Source organism: Engraulis encrasicolus, chromosome 8, assembly GCF_034702125.1.
Source record: "Engraulis encrasicolus isolate BLACKSEA-1 chromosome 8, IST_EnEncr_1.0, whole genome shotgun sequence".
Lineage (NCBI taxonomy): Eukaryota > Metazoa > Chordata > Actinopteri > Clupeiformes > Engraulidae > Engraulis > Engraulis encrasicolus.
Window position 1 is genome coordinate 15,665,300 of NC_085864.1, and position 15,119 is coordinate 15,680,418.

The 15,119-nt window shown below is 42.9% G+C and overlaps 1 pseudogene; it reads left to right on the forward strand.

Moving 5' to 3' along the window:
• The first annotated feature begins 448 nt into the window (after positions 1 to 448).
• On the forward strand, positions 449 to 15,097 carry LOC134454205 (multidrug and toxin extrusion protein 1-like; annotated as a pseudogene).
• The last annotated feature ends 22 nt before the right edge of the window (positions 15,098 to 15,119 follow it).

The following is a 15,119-nucleotide window of genomic DNA, read 5'->3' on the forward strand; positions in this document are numbered from 1 at the left end:
TCCAGGTGGGCCCCGCACCCCGCATTTTTTGTGTACATTTCTGAAAATAGGGGCCCACAAACGTACGGGGCGCAACGGAGAGTCATTTCCGCATTGCTAATTGGGGGGTGGGGGGGGGCTTTGATACAAAAGTGCCCGGTCCCTATGTCCTCCCCAGTCCAGCCCTGGACAAGAGTAGTCTAGCCACAGCCAGGGTGTAACTAAGTAACGCAGGGCATTGCCACTCCTCCTCCTACAGGGCCCTTGAAGGCTGCCGGATCATGAATAACGCCAGTGACAGTATAGTAGTTGCACAACCTTTTTTTGGGGCTTGGGTTCCCAATAGACAACAAAACTCTTTTCAGGGCCAGACGGTGAGCACGGCAACATGGCTGAGCCTGATCGGGGGACTGAAGGGGCCTTGTCACAGGAGAAGTCCCTCTCCAACCGGCTCTTCTGCTGTAGCTTTGCAAGGAGATGGATCCCTCTAGCTGTCAGAGAGGAGGTCTATATAATCCTGCGAATGGTCGTACCCTTGGTAAGAAAGAGATGGGGTGTCTGTAGACTACTGATGTCAAAAATAGAACATTTGTCAGTGTGGCTTTCTGTGTCATCATATTAGGTTAAGTTATTGAGGAAACATGATGTGGCAAATTCCACTTAAACTTAAGTTAAATAAGTACAGAATTGCGTGCAGTTGTAAGATAGTGTCATGATTTTTGGTATTACATGGCACATCATAGTGCATGCAACAAAATGGAATGTGCATATAATTGATAACATGTTATGCAAGTAATGACAAAGTCGATCTAGAGTTTGACATGGGACAACTTGCTATAGTAATCCTTCCTAGTTTAATTACCACCGCCAAGGAGTTTGTTTTTTGGTCGCATTGGTTTGCCTGTCTGTCTGTCTGTTTGTTTGTTTGTTTGTCAGCAGGATAACTCAAAATGTTCTGAACATATTTGGATGAAATTTTATGGAGTTGTTGGAAATGACAAAGGAACAAGTGATTGAATTTGTGATTTGTATCACAAACCAGGACTTTTTGAAAGATTCTTCACCATAGATGGATTTTTTTTGTTTCTAACTCCACAAAAAGAAGACAGATAGACTTGAAAAATAGGGTGTACTATAGTCAAATGTTCTATCAAACAGCTTCCTAGGTCTGCACTCTGTGAGAGCATTTCTAGTTGCCAGAGTGAAATGAAATTGAGCAGAGGCACTTGGTGGTCAATGCAGATCGTGGGCTCTCAGTCAGAAGCCTTTCATCATCTTTTAAACTTTGCTTTCATAATTTATAGATTTTTTAAATTAATGGCACAATCTGTGATATTTGTCTTTTTTTGAAGTCTAATACATTAGGCCACTGCTGGCTCAAGCTTCATTGCTCTGTCACTGGAAACAGCATGTTTCAGCTTTTTGTTTAGTTTTACAAATTATGTGGTGGGAAGCGTTGATTTCCACACAAGTCATCCTTTATATTACATACTGCCCCCACTGGTGAGAATTGGAATAGGAAATCATCATGGATTCTGCCTTTAACCATCTTGATAATAGGCCTACATATTTCCTTGTGCTGCGCTACTTGACTATTACAATTCCACTGGTCCAAAAATGTGAGAAAATGTATGTTAATTTTGTTCGTTGTTATCTCTAACAGCTGGGATGTCGTACCCTGACTTACCTCCTGCCTGTGGTCGTGACGATGTTCGTAGGTCGCCTCGGGACCAGCGCACTGGCAGGTTATGCCATGGCCTGTGCTGTAAGCCTAAAGTATCCACGTGTTTACCGTACATTACTGTATTACGTGCCTCATCAGTGGTGGTAGATGTTCTGTAACTCATTACGTAAGACTTTCAGGTCATTTCTATTGACCCAGACCAAATGTACTTGTTGTTCTGCAGATTTCTAATGTGACAAGTAGAGATGATATAAAACCCGGAGGATCCGGTTGGAGAGCCGGGTCAAGACCTCATCCGAACAGACCGGATGGCTGTCGTGCATTGATCCGCCAAAGGCGGGTCAGACGGCATTTCATTAATATGTCAACAACATGGCAGTTACAGCGCGAGAAATTGTGAAACCGGAATATATCCTCTTTAGTTGACTACAACAGCCATTCTCTAATCTCCCTAGTATGCTGTTCAGTCACGAACACTCACTGAGTAAAACTGAACCAACTCCCGCCTCGTCATCGAGCCTTTTAGATCCGTCCAGCCTGTTGTGGCCAATTGAGTCGCGGATCCCCGTGTGTGTGCTTCTGACTGTTAGGGTCTACATTCCTAAATGTTAACAGTGCTCTGCCAACGCTTTAACATCTCAGTCTGTAGGCTACTCTTAGGGAAATTATAGTCTACAGACGTGACTCTACTATCACTCACTGCGTTACAGCGTACAGTCTTTAAAGCCACTGCTGTCACTCCCCTCGTCCGAGTCACTCAGCAGCGGCGCCATCAGCGACTCGGTGAGACGAATCCTGACTGAGTTGTTGGTAGCAGCGAATCGCCTACGGATCGGATCAACGCTTAAGTTTCGTTTTTGCCACGAGTGTGCGAGTCGCAAGGCAACTCGGCAGCGGAAGCGAGTGCTCATCTGCTGCTCGCCTCCTGACTGTCCCTGCTTAACTAGACTTCTGCTCCCAAATATTTGACTTTTAGTCTTCTTAAATACAAACACACATATTATTTATTGCAAAATCAGTTTCACTGCTGCCAAAGGCTGTTCGAGTTGTGGATGCATGTTTAGTGAGGAGACCCAGGTGGGTCGGCTCGCAGCATGAGTTTAGGAACTGTGACATTCATAAAGTGAGTTTTGTTGATCAAACTGTCTTACTCTTTGATTTATCCACGTGAATTGATAAATGGAACAACAAAGGCGAGGCCCATAGCTACTTAACCGCAGAAACGTTTTAAAAAATACATTATTATTATTTATTTTAAATAAGTGATCCGAATTATCCGAGTGATCCGTCTAATCCGGGTACCCTCCTTGGAATGATCCAATCAATCCGGACGCCTCAAAGATTCGAGTTAAGCACCTCTAGTCACAAGTATAGCAACAGGAATTGGATTATGTCTAGCCTGTGACACACTCATATCCCAGGTAAGATTTGGTGCGATATTTTGCCGATGTGAATTTTCTTGACTGTAATAGTAGAATTGGTGTTCTTGAAAGTTTACGTGTGTGTGTGCATGATTTTGTGGTCAGTCCCTTAGCTGTGTGTGTGTGTCTGATCTACCTGCTCAGACGTTTGGTGCGAGGAACCTGCTGCGTGTGGGGGTGATCCTGCAGAGATGCATCATCATCCTGTTGATCCACACTCTGCTCTGCTGGGCGCTGCTGGTCAACACAAGGGCCATCCTGCTAGTGCTGGGACAGGAGCCCGAGGTGGCCAGGTAAATTGTAGCCTCACTGTGTGTGTGTACACCAGAAACAAGAAGCAGAGTTCGCTGAAGATATTTTGCCATAAATTAGTTATTTTCGCTCTGGACGCGACACTGACATGTTTGATTTAGTTAATCGTATAAGGGGTCTGGCTTGATAGCCTGCGACATTCAGAAATATGAGCTTTCCAATAGTTTTCGCCGAACCAAGTCATAACTCATTACCATAATATTAGCTTGACTTTAGGGGCCAGGAGGAAATCTACGGGGGCCCTGGCCCACCCTGGCCCCTGTCTAGAACCTCCTATGATCAGGTCGTCTAGAATCTTCAGTCTTCAGTTGCTTACGTCTTTCCTCCTTTGGGTGAATGGAATGCGTTTATATAATGCATTCTCATACTCTCAGACTACGAAACATGACATTATTAGGCAATCAGAACTGCACAACAGGAGCAGAGTTGGGTTTGCTCTAATTGTATGCTACTGTATACTTAAATGACTTTCTTTCCCTGACCTGAAGTGTCCCAAAATGTAACTCGGGTGGCAATTATAGTGTGCAGTGTGATCCCCCTTCTCCTTATAGGATAGCTGAAATCTATGTGATGGCCTATCTGCCAGCCATTCCGGTGAGACAGCACGAACAATAGGCCACATCAAATCGCATTTTACACTAGTTAATTGTTTTCAATACCGTATTCTAATCTCTACCTTGCAGGCTGTTTTTGTGCACCAACTGCTGGCGTCCTATCTACAAAATTAGGTGTGACGCACACCGTGCAACCTCCCATTCCATTTGTTTTTCTTTTTATTGACTGTTTTTTGTGTGCAAACATCTGTGAACATATTCTTTGCATGTCTATCATCTTGTTTGTTGACTGTGTGCAGAGAATTCTCCCTCCAATGGCCTATGCTGCTGTAATGTCCAATATTGCAAATGTGTTGACCAACTACGCCCTGGTGTCTTGGCTGGATCTTGGAATCGTGTAAGTCGTTGGTCATTACTGCTTTCAAGTGCATAGTCACTGTATTCATTGAATACACTCAACTACATCATAACAACAATATGTCATTACTGTTGTGGTCATATTTGGTATAATTGAGGTGACAATAGCTGAGGGGTTGACGTGCCTAACATAGACCAACTGCAGTGACATCTCGGAATTAACCGTTTTGTTGATGTGAAGTCACGTTTTCGTGAAAGCAACTGTTTGCTTTTAAAAGCATGACAGCAAACACACAACAAAGCAATTCAATTCAATTCACCAACAAAAAGGATCATTACCATTCCATTAGGAAAGAAACAAAAATGGAGGAAAATCTCCCAATTTCTTTGTAAAAACTTGTCCTGTTTTTACATGGCAGAGGTTCTGCGGCAGCTAACTCCCTCTCTATGATCTACCACATGCTGTTCCTGTTCCTCTACATCTGGCTGAGGAAACTGCATGTCAACACCTGGGGAGGTGAGAACAAACTGTCACGTTACTCTCCTCTCCTTCCACAATATGATATCCACTGATGTCAGTGTTCGCTGAGCAAGACTCATTTAACAAAAGACAGGACCTACACGTAGCATCACAGACTTGTGATCATAAAGAAGCACGCATTGTGGAGCATAAAGGACCATTGCACAAACATAGGGCTCCATATAAGCAGGAGCGTCCATATAAGTAGGAACTATTTCAGAACACTATGCTTTATTCATCATCTTTCATGATGTCTTGTGTGATGTTCCAGGCTGGAGCACGGACAGTCTGCAGGAGTGGGGCTCCTTCATGAAGCTGGCCATCCCCAGTCTCTTCATGTGCTGTTTTGAGTGGTGGATCTACGAGGTCGGGGGATTTCTAGCAGGTTTTACATTTCAAACATCATCTTTGTTGCTCTGCCCTTTAGTAATCTTATCTAACTGTGGCCCTCAGCGAGGATATCATGAAAAGAAAAGGCACGCAGGAAAAACACAGTACAAATAGTTATTTTTATTGAAAGTAGGTTCTTAATATCAGCTTATAAAATGTTTTGTCTTTACTTTCATAAAAAGAGAAAAAAGAATATTAAAGTGCACTTTGTTGGACACATTCAGTTCAATAGGTGAGAGAGGGCACACCACATTAGCTTACATCATGGAGCATAGAATATAAATTGGTTAGGGGGCTCTCACTCACTGGCAGGTTTACTCAAGTTCCTCAGTTCACACCAAAATGTTTCACCACTGCAAGCTGTTAGATTCTGGCCTCAGACACTCTCTGCATGTTTGTTTTGGAGGCAATAAGACGGAGAGACTGTTATAAAATATAACAGATTTGAATGGTTTATTTTTAAAGTTTGTAATGTACAATCTCAAGAGTTTTAATTAATGATAAGAAATGGAAGCATGCAGACCTCTGGAGTTCTCTCTTTGCTTTCCCTGACTTATAAAAATGTTGTCAGTTCGGGATCAGAACTGATCTGTCTTTCTCTGTGCTGCAACATTCATATCATCTGTGTATGTGAGGAGGGGGTCATACCTGTGTGTGCGCTAAGGGCCGTGTGGGTGTGCTAAGGGGCCGTGCGTGCGTGCGTGCGTGTGTGCGTGCGTGCGTGCGTGTGTGTGTGTGAATGTGTAGTAGGCCTACAGGGGCAGGGTATGTGTATGTGTGTGTCATCCCGATCCTGGTTTGCGTTGGTGACCTTGGTGTTACTGTAGGCTACCATTTTCTCCCGGTCTTGGCCAAATCCATCACGGCCTGTTGTGTGTGTTGGGGTCTGGATGTAGGCTATGTAACACTCTGAACATTTGGTGAAACGAAAAGGCCAAGGAGAACACAGAAGATACATAGTTAAAAAGGACAAGTGTATCCCTCAACGTCTTTAAAGCGTTCCCGACGAATACACTATTGTCCTTTTTAACTATGTATCTTCTGCGTTCTCCTTGGATTTTTTTTTGAGAGATGCAAAAGTTTCCGAAACACAGCTCACGTGACGGCTCACATGACAGATCAACAGCGAGTGTAGTCCTAATTCTAGATAATAGCAATATGATTATTTGCTATGAATATTTATCATGAATATATCATTACATAGAACTAGAGATGTACAGGATCCAAGATCCGGTTCGGGATCCGGCAGGATAATAGGGTTTTTCACAGGATCCGGATCCGGTTCCAGGATCCGGTAGCATACCTGTCAACCATCCCTAATTTCCCGGGAAACTCCCTAATTTTGACTCATTTCCCGATTTCTTCCCGATTTGAATTTTTTCCCGGAAATATCCCGGATTTTTCACATTATCAAAAAACACAGTCGGTCCAGTAGGCTATTTATAGGCTACCCACGGCCCTGTCCGACGAGCCACACCCCCTCTTGAAGAGAGAGACAGAGGGTCTTGCTCATCAAGCTACCTGCCAGAAGACGGTATGCCAGATACCACCAAGAATTGAAGTTCCTTGAAAATACAAGCTGTCAACCTCGAGCTCCGAAGCGCTTGTGCGCCCACTCTTTTCCTCAGAAACCATCAGTTCATGCAACGCATAAGACAGACTCGGAACAGCGAATCATGCGATTAACCTAATCACAACCTGTACCAGCACGAAGTTTTGCACGAACAGACAACTTGTGCGACAAAACAACAAGAAGAAACTCATTGCGCTCATTTCATTGTTTTGTTTTCATTGCATTGTTTCTCCACGCTGTAAAACGTGTGCTGAGGGATTTTAGACAGGATCTGTCTTTGCACGCGCGCTGTTGTGAAAAGCAGAGTAGAACGCACCGTCCGATCTGTCTGTCATCCCGTTGACTGTCAAAATTTGGCCTTTAGAAAATGTCCCGGATTTTGGCTTAAAATATGGGAATTTTCCCGGATTTTGGGAGCTCAAAGTTGACAGGTATGTCCGGTAGCCAGTGTTGCCAAAAGAAAATCAGCCTAAGTCGCTATGGGCTTGCTGAAAAGTCGCTAGAAGTCGCTAGATTACGTCATGACGTTACGTATGACGTCACAATGTCACGCACGGCGCGCTGATCTACAGAAAACGTGCCCACCTGCCTTCGTCCACAGTACAAACGGGCGGTGCTAGCTACTTTTTGGAGATCAGAGCTTATCTGCAGCCCCGCTTAACCGTGGGAAACGCTTCTGACGGCGGCGCAGAGTCAGAATTATGTGGAAAAACGATTCATTTGTCACTGAAAATGCACGTTTTAAAAAGTCGCCACATGCACCAAAAAGTCGCTAAAGGCGCTAGATGAGTTTTTTGTCGCCATGTGCCCGAGATTCACTGCGGTCGGTGCGGCCAGCCTGCTAGTGCTCATTTAAATTTGTCATATGCTTGTAGGGTAGACCGAGTAAAGTTAAGTACAGGGTACAGTTTAGGTAAATCAAATATACCTGTGTAACAACAAGACTGATCTAATTCCAAAGTGTAGGCATAACATAAATGACAGTCCCAAAACATTTGGTGACCATATCGAAGATTGTGTAATCTCGGTTTATGTTGACATTCGGTTCCTGCCATATCTTTGTCCCATATCGCTTGCCGTAGTCTCATACAAGCAGATGTACGTGCATGAGAATTACTGTGCGTATCACAAAAGCTGCCACACCGTGGTGCATCATGTGTCACGTATGTCTCTACCCGCCACTGGAAATGCATTGTGTGGTGTCTTGGGGAGTGACCAGTGTTGCCAGATGTGTCTGACCAAATCCCGCCCAAAATGCTCTCAAAAACCGCCAAAATGCGCTAAATTCCGCCCAAATTCAACAAATTACATTGACTTCTATGGGCCCAAAACGGCTTAAAAAACCGCCAAATGGCCAATTTTTCCCGTTTTTGCCCGCCGACGCTCATCCCAAGAAGCCCAATTGGGCGGGCACCCGCCCAATCTGGCAACACTGGGAGGGAGACTGATTTGCCTCTCACAAGACAAGCGAAATAGTCGCTAAGTCGCAAGATTATTTTTTTTGTCGCCAGGTGGCCAAAAGTCACTAAATATAGCGACAAAGTCGCTAAATTGGCAACACTGCCGGTAGCCCAGGCTTTTCAGTCAAAATAGTTTGAGCCAACGTGATAAAAAGGGCCCACGTGTGCGAGTAGGCTATGTGTTTCAACCCTTTCGTAGGATCCGGTATCTGGTTCCGGATCCGGCAGGATCTTAACCCTATCCAGACTGGGGCGGGGCTAAAAGTGCCCGCACCAACTTTGATGTTGTATAATTCCTTAACGACTTAAGCTATGACTACGAAACTTTGTGACTTTTCCTAACATTTAGTTGGCTACAGTTAGGTACCGAAAGATTAGGTTTATCATTTTTGTCGTTGCCATGGCAACGGTTTTCTGACAGGTATGTCTGACCGAAAATCACTTTACCATATCTATGACGCCATATATTTTCATATTTTTTTGTTATTTCCATTAGCATCAGACAACTTTGTGAGCATTTAAGTGGTTTAAAGCATAAAATCATAAAAATGTAAGTACATTATCTAAATTTGTTGGAAAATCCATTATGGCGAGATTTTGGGCATAATAAGATAATGATGTCATAATGACGTCATAATACCAGATAATTACACAAAAATTATATCATTCATAGATGTCCATATGTAGATCATCTCCCCCAAGTTTCGTAGTCATACTGTATTCCGTTCATGAGTTATGAGGGGGGGGGGGGGGGGGGGGGGCAAAAGAGCAACCCCCCCCCCAGGCCCAGGAATGCCAAAAAAGTCCAGTCTGAATAGGGTTAAGCAGTGGATCCGGTATCCGGCAGGATCCTAAGAATGAGGATCCGGTGCACCTCTACATAGAACGTTCCAACCCCGAGAGCAACTCCTTAAAATTACCAGTGTTGCCAATTTAGCGACTTTGTCGCTAGATTTCACAACTTTTTGTCGTCCCTGGTGACAAAAAAAACGTATCTAACGATTTTCGCAACTTTTTGGTGCATCTGGCGACTTTAAAACGTGCATTTTCAATGCAAAATCATTGTTTTACAGCATAATTCTAACTCTGCGCCGCCGTCAGAAGGGTTTTCCACAGATAAGCAGGGCTGCAGATTAGCTTTGATCTCCAAACAGTAGCTAGCACTGCCCATTTGTACTGTGAATGAAGGCATGTGGGAACGTTTTCTAAGGATCAGCGTGTCGTGCGTGATGTTATGACGTCATACGTAACGTCATGACGTCATCTAGCGACTTTTCAGCGCGCCAATAGCGACTTCGCCTGATTTTTTTTTGGTGACACTGATTAAGACAGCTTCCCCAAGGGCCATCAACCAACGGAATGTATGTCATCTTGTATGGATAGTGTTGTGCATTCATAAACGTTCGAACCATGACTGAGCTGAGATATATATAAAAAAGACCCACACGATTTTGTACAGCCCCTCTCTTAATAGTAGACTGTTCTGTTAAATTAAAAAAAAAACAGCAACAGCATTGGTCCTTAAAGGGACACTGTGCAGGAAATGATCAAAAAAGGTACTGCAACGATACAGCTCATTGAAACTGGGCTGCCTATTGCCAAATTTGATCTTTACATGAAAGTTTACTAAGTAATAAACAAATATTTTCTAGTCTGGTCCAAGTACAGTATTTTTTGCAGCTAAAAATGGCTATTTTTGGAAATTCAAAATGGCGGACCATGGAGAAGACCCACCTTTTCATGTATGAAAAGTGCAATTTTTCCAGTCATAATGAATACTTAGAATGTGATGCTGGTGGTAAGGATTCATGAAAAAGGTAACATTAGTGAATGGGAAGCATGAATTCTGGAAATAAACAACAAAACATCCCTTTAAAGGACTGGCACTCTGCGGGGAACTGCCTTTATGACAGATTACCATTCCGGGCCTGGTTTTAATGTTTAGTACGCTTCCCCTCGTTGAGATAATTTTACCAACTTAATATCACAAAAACGTCTGACTTGTAGATTTCAATTAAGGCCCATGTAGTCAGTTCAGCGCGACTTGTTTTCTTTCTTCACTTCAGGAATGCTGAGCGAAGTGGATCTTGGTGCCCAGCACATCGTTGTGACGCTGTCTTACATCAACTACATGGTATAACCTGCACGGATATAAAACAATAGTGATACTGTACTGACATGAACTGTGTGACACAAATACAGTTATTTGACTTGACCTTTGACCTTTGCAACAAAAAAATCAATGGTGGTCTATGGTATGGTGTATGAACTCTGCTGCACAAATACAGCTGCTTTTATTACCTCTACAACAAGAAAATAATATTGGTATAGGTAGAAGAGTACATTGTATGAACTGTCCTACAAATACACATGCAAATAACTTTACATTACATCAAAAAGTCCCAAAAGCAAAAAAAATCTTTTTTTTTTTTAAATCCCGCCTTCAGCACAGTCCCACTCCCATCTTCCCACATTACAGCACAGGATATGAATGACACCAAAATTGTATTTCTGCTCAATTGGGGGAATAGATCAGTTGATTGGTCCCCTGGAAACTAGATTGTGAAGGGGTTGCGTCACTAGGATGGTGCGGCCTGGTTAGTTAACATAGCCATAAGCAAAACCTTTGACTGAAAGCTCTACTCAAATCTAACCATGTGACCCTAACCCAGACCCAGTAGTGTTTTTAGCTCACCTCGACATATATCAACAGGATGATCATCATCTTTTCAACTTACTGTGCTTTCTGCGTGGGTATGAAGATTCCCTCAGGTGCCCACGGAGTGGCCTGTGTTCGCGTGGGGAATGCGCTGGGTGCTGGAGACACTGCAGGGGCCATCCGGACCAGCAAGGTGGTTCTGGTCACCACAGGTAGGCCTATAGTACAGACTTAATTAGCTCCCTTAAAGGTTCACTGTGTAGGATGGTGGCCAGAGTAGGTAAGCGACTATGTAATGCTGCTCATTGAAACTGTGCTGCTTCTTGCCCAATTTGATCTTTTAGTGAATATTTACTAAATAATAAACTAATATTTATCAGTATGACAAAAGTACAGTAGGTCTTGCAGCTTAAGATGTCTGTCTCTGGAAATTCAAAATGGCAGACATGGAGAGGATCTACATTTTCATGTATCCAGTCATAATGAATACTTGGAATCTGATGGTGGTGGTAAGTATTTGTGTAAAGGCACCTTTAAAGAGGTTTTACCAGTCCTGTCCAAATGGCCTACATATATGCTGATATGACACACTACTCCCGGGTGACGGGTCAGGGCTTACGTTTTCACTTCCTGACAAAAGAAATCTAATGAATTATTATTTTAATTATCACTAGCTATTATTGTGGAATTAACTATTATTTGTGAAATGTTGATGCGCTTACAACAAAAAAGCAGCAGAAAATGAAATTAAGATGCCACCTTGTCTGTGGTTTGCACTCTCACAGGGACCTATTGAAGCCTTCCTATTTGTCCTTGAATAAATCTTTTTAGTAGTTGTGACCCGAGGCCGCTGACACCTTCAGCTGGGCCCAGAACAAAGTAGTCTAAGGGCTTCCACACACCGGCTCCGACAAAGTGCTGAGCAGTGCTCAGCTAAAATTCGATTCCATTGTTTTCAATAGAACCACGCACACTGGCGCCGATGTCCGCGAATATTCGCCGATGTCGGACAGCAATTAGAGACAAGTTCTATTTTGTCTGCACCGCCCATTGACTATCAATGCAATGTTCGTGTGAAATTGGGTTTGGGGGTCCGAATTCTGTCGGAGGCAAAAGTGAATCGCAGTGTTGTCGGAGCCAGTGTGCGGCCAGCCTAAAAGAACCCCCACCTAATAAGTGACATACCAGTATGAGTACATGATTACCCAATTCTGGCCCCCCTCTCCTTGACAAGTCACCTGTTTAGCCACCTGTCGTCTTCCCTGGTTGTGACACTCTGTGTTAAACTCCACAGGTGTCTTCACAGTTATTCAGTGTGTCTTCCTGGCCGGCACGAAAAGTGTAATTGGATACCTTTTTACATCTGACGAGTAAGTTGGATTAAGCTTTCATGACAAATCTAATGTCTATATTTTTTTTAGATGTTTCTGATGTCATAACTGTTGATGTGTTTTTAAATTGCAGCACCATTGCAGCGATAGTTTCAAAACTCTTCAATGCTTTCTCTGTCATGCAGTTTTTTAGCTCACTCATGGTAAACAACACACACACACACACACACACACACACACACACACACACACACACACACACACACACACACACACACACACACACACACACACACACACACACACACACACACACACACACACACACACACACTATGTATGACTTACTGCGATTATTATAACTTTAAATTATATACACATATATGTAGTTGTTGTAACACTAACAAACCACATTTCTATTTATTTTCAGTGTGTCAGTATGGGTATTCTGCTGGGGCTGGGAAAACAGAAAATAACAGCTGGGGCCTACTTCGTTGTATACTATTTCATAGGCTTACCTGTCATCATAGCTTTGATGTTTCCTGCTGGACTAGGCAGCCTTGGTAAGACAAGCTAGTCTACAAATTAATTACATGTAGGCTTCATAAACCCATTACTTTTTTGTACTGCTCCCTTCTTGTAAAAAAACCCCCCTCCGCCCATAACTGTTTATTGAATTTAATCATGGAACAACAATGACATTGTTTTTTGGTTTCCAGTGATCTGTCTATCAGTTTTATTGATTATGTTCATTCAGACATCGTTTAGATTTTTGCAGCATTTATGTTTGTGCTGCTGTTTCTTTCACAAAGGCTTTTGGGTTGGCATGCTAATTTCAAACGTACTACTGGCAGTCTTCTTAATGGCCGTCATCTTTAAGCTGGACTGGGAGAAAATGACCAAAGAGGTAGACAAGACGAGTCATCTGTTATTTCAATACAATAAATCATATTGGGCTTTATTTCATTTCTATTTGGCCTTTTTTCCCTTAATAATGTTGTGGTTTACAGGCAGTGGAACGAGCAGGGAAAGCATCATGTGTGGAGATGACGAAATCATTGTCAGAGCCTGAACCTGGACTCCTGATTTCAGGAAGCAAACGTGTGGTAAATATCTCAAGATCCCTTGTATTTTACGAATCACCAAACCCCTTTGCCCCATGCAATGGGTATGATGTGATGTCCCTCTACAATCCTGTTCACTAACTTTGCACACTGCTTGCACACTCAGTAGGTCCTGCAAATGTACTATATAGTGCTACTCTTTCTTTGTTCTACATTGTCATTACTTCTTTACCCTGTATTCACTCCACACTCTGTACATGCTTTGCAGGTCCTCTTCATAGGTAGTTTCGGATAAAATATAATGTGTCAGTTTGTCTTCTCATCTCCACTTTCAGACAGAGGAAGGTTATGAGATTTTGTCCCACCAAATGCAGGAAGTACTGAAGCCTCCCGTCTCAGAAATCCAGCAGCATCATCAGCCGGCAGCTCTGCTCTCCTCCTCCCAGCTGCTCCTGAGGAGAGGACTCACCACTCTGGCTGCCCTCCTCATCCTCGCAGTGGGAATCAGCGTTCACCTCCTCATGCCCCTTCCAGAGTCGTCATGGAGCTCAGTTGGCAACAGCACCATGGATGATGGAAACTGGACCACCACAGCCTCACCACTGGAACAGAGTACTGTCATTTCTCTAACTGAACTACTTTAGACATGAGAAGAACACAGTTGGTTTCACCAAATAGGCAGATTAGCCAACTGCCTAGGGCCCCACCAACTCTGCCTTCTGTAGGGGCCTCCAACAGTCAATCAGCCCCATTATGGTTAACACCTGCAAAGAAATTCAAATAGGCCCTGTGTCCTTATTTCACCTAGGGCCCAATAATGTGTAGAACCACCACTGGGGGAGAAACACAATGTGCTCTGCAGTTTACTCTATTCCTACAGAATTGTGAACAACCAACTAAACTAAATCAAGACAATGGACTCTGCTGTGCCTCAAGCGGTACGGCACTGCACTGCTACACCAGCAACCCGAGTTGGATTCTGGCCTGGGTCCTTTGTTGGTCCCTCCCCGTCTTTGTCTCCCCACCTGCATCCTGTCCTTCTCACTGTACAATCACGAATAAAGGCCAAAAAAGCTCAAAAATATGTTTTAAAAATCATGGCAATGTACTACAGCTTGAAAATATCACTATACACATAACACTTTACACTTGACACCGACGCTATACATATAACATGACAGTCATGGATGTGTCGTAAAAATTATGTGAATGTCACAAACATTTTATGACTGTAATCATTAGGTGAGTTATGGTAAATACAGCCCAAACAATGTAATCTTCATGACCATGCAGGGTTTATGATGTTGACATAATGCTTATGAGTCATTATGACTGTGATGGCACTGTTTTCATAGTCATGTCATTCATACACCGTCATCAAGTAAAGTGTTGATGAAAATATTGATTTAAACTTAACAATGAAACCAGAGATTTGGGCCAGCACCCTGAAAATTGTTCATGATGAACACTGAGCAACGTCTGCTTCCTTCTACACCAGTTCATGTCAACTGAAATGTAACGGTCATTTTGAAATATTTCCTGGAGTTGGTTCTATGCTTTGCTTTTCATAGAGAGCAACGAGAGATGTCAACCACCAGGATGGTGGAGAAACAGTATGTATATATTATTTGCACAGTAATTTGCCTTTGTAAACTATTTTGTATATAATATTTGTATTTTTTTTTAAAAAACCTACTGATCATCAGCACAGATGCATTTTCCAATATTGTACATATGGCTTGATTTCAAATGAACTTTCTGAACACAGACATACAGTTCAACTGTATCTAATAAAAGATATAAAAGATACAACTC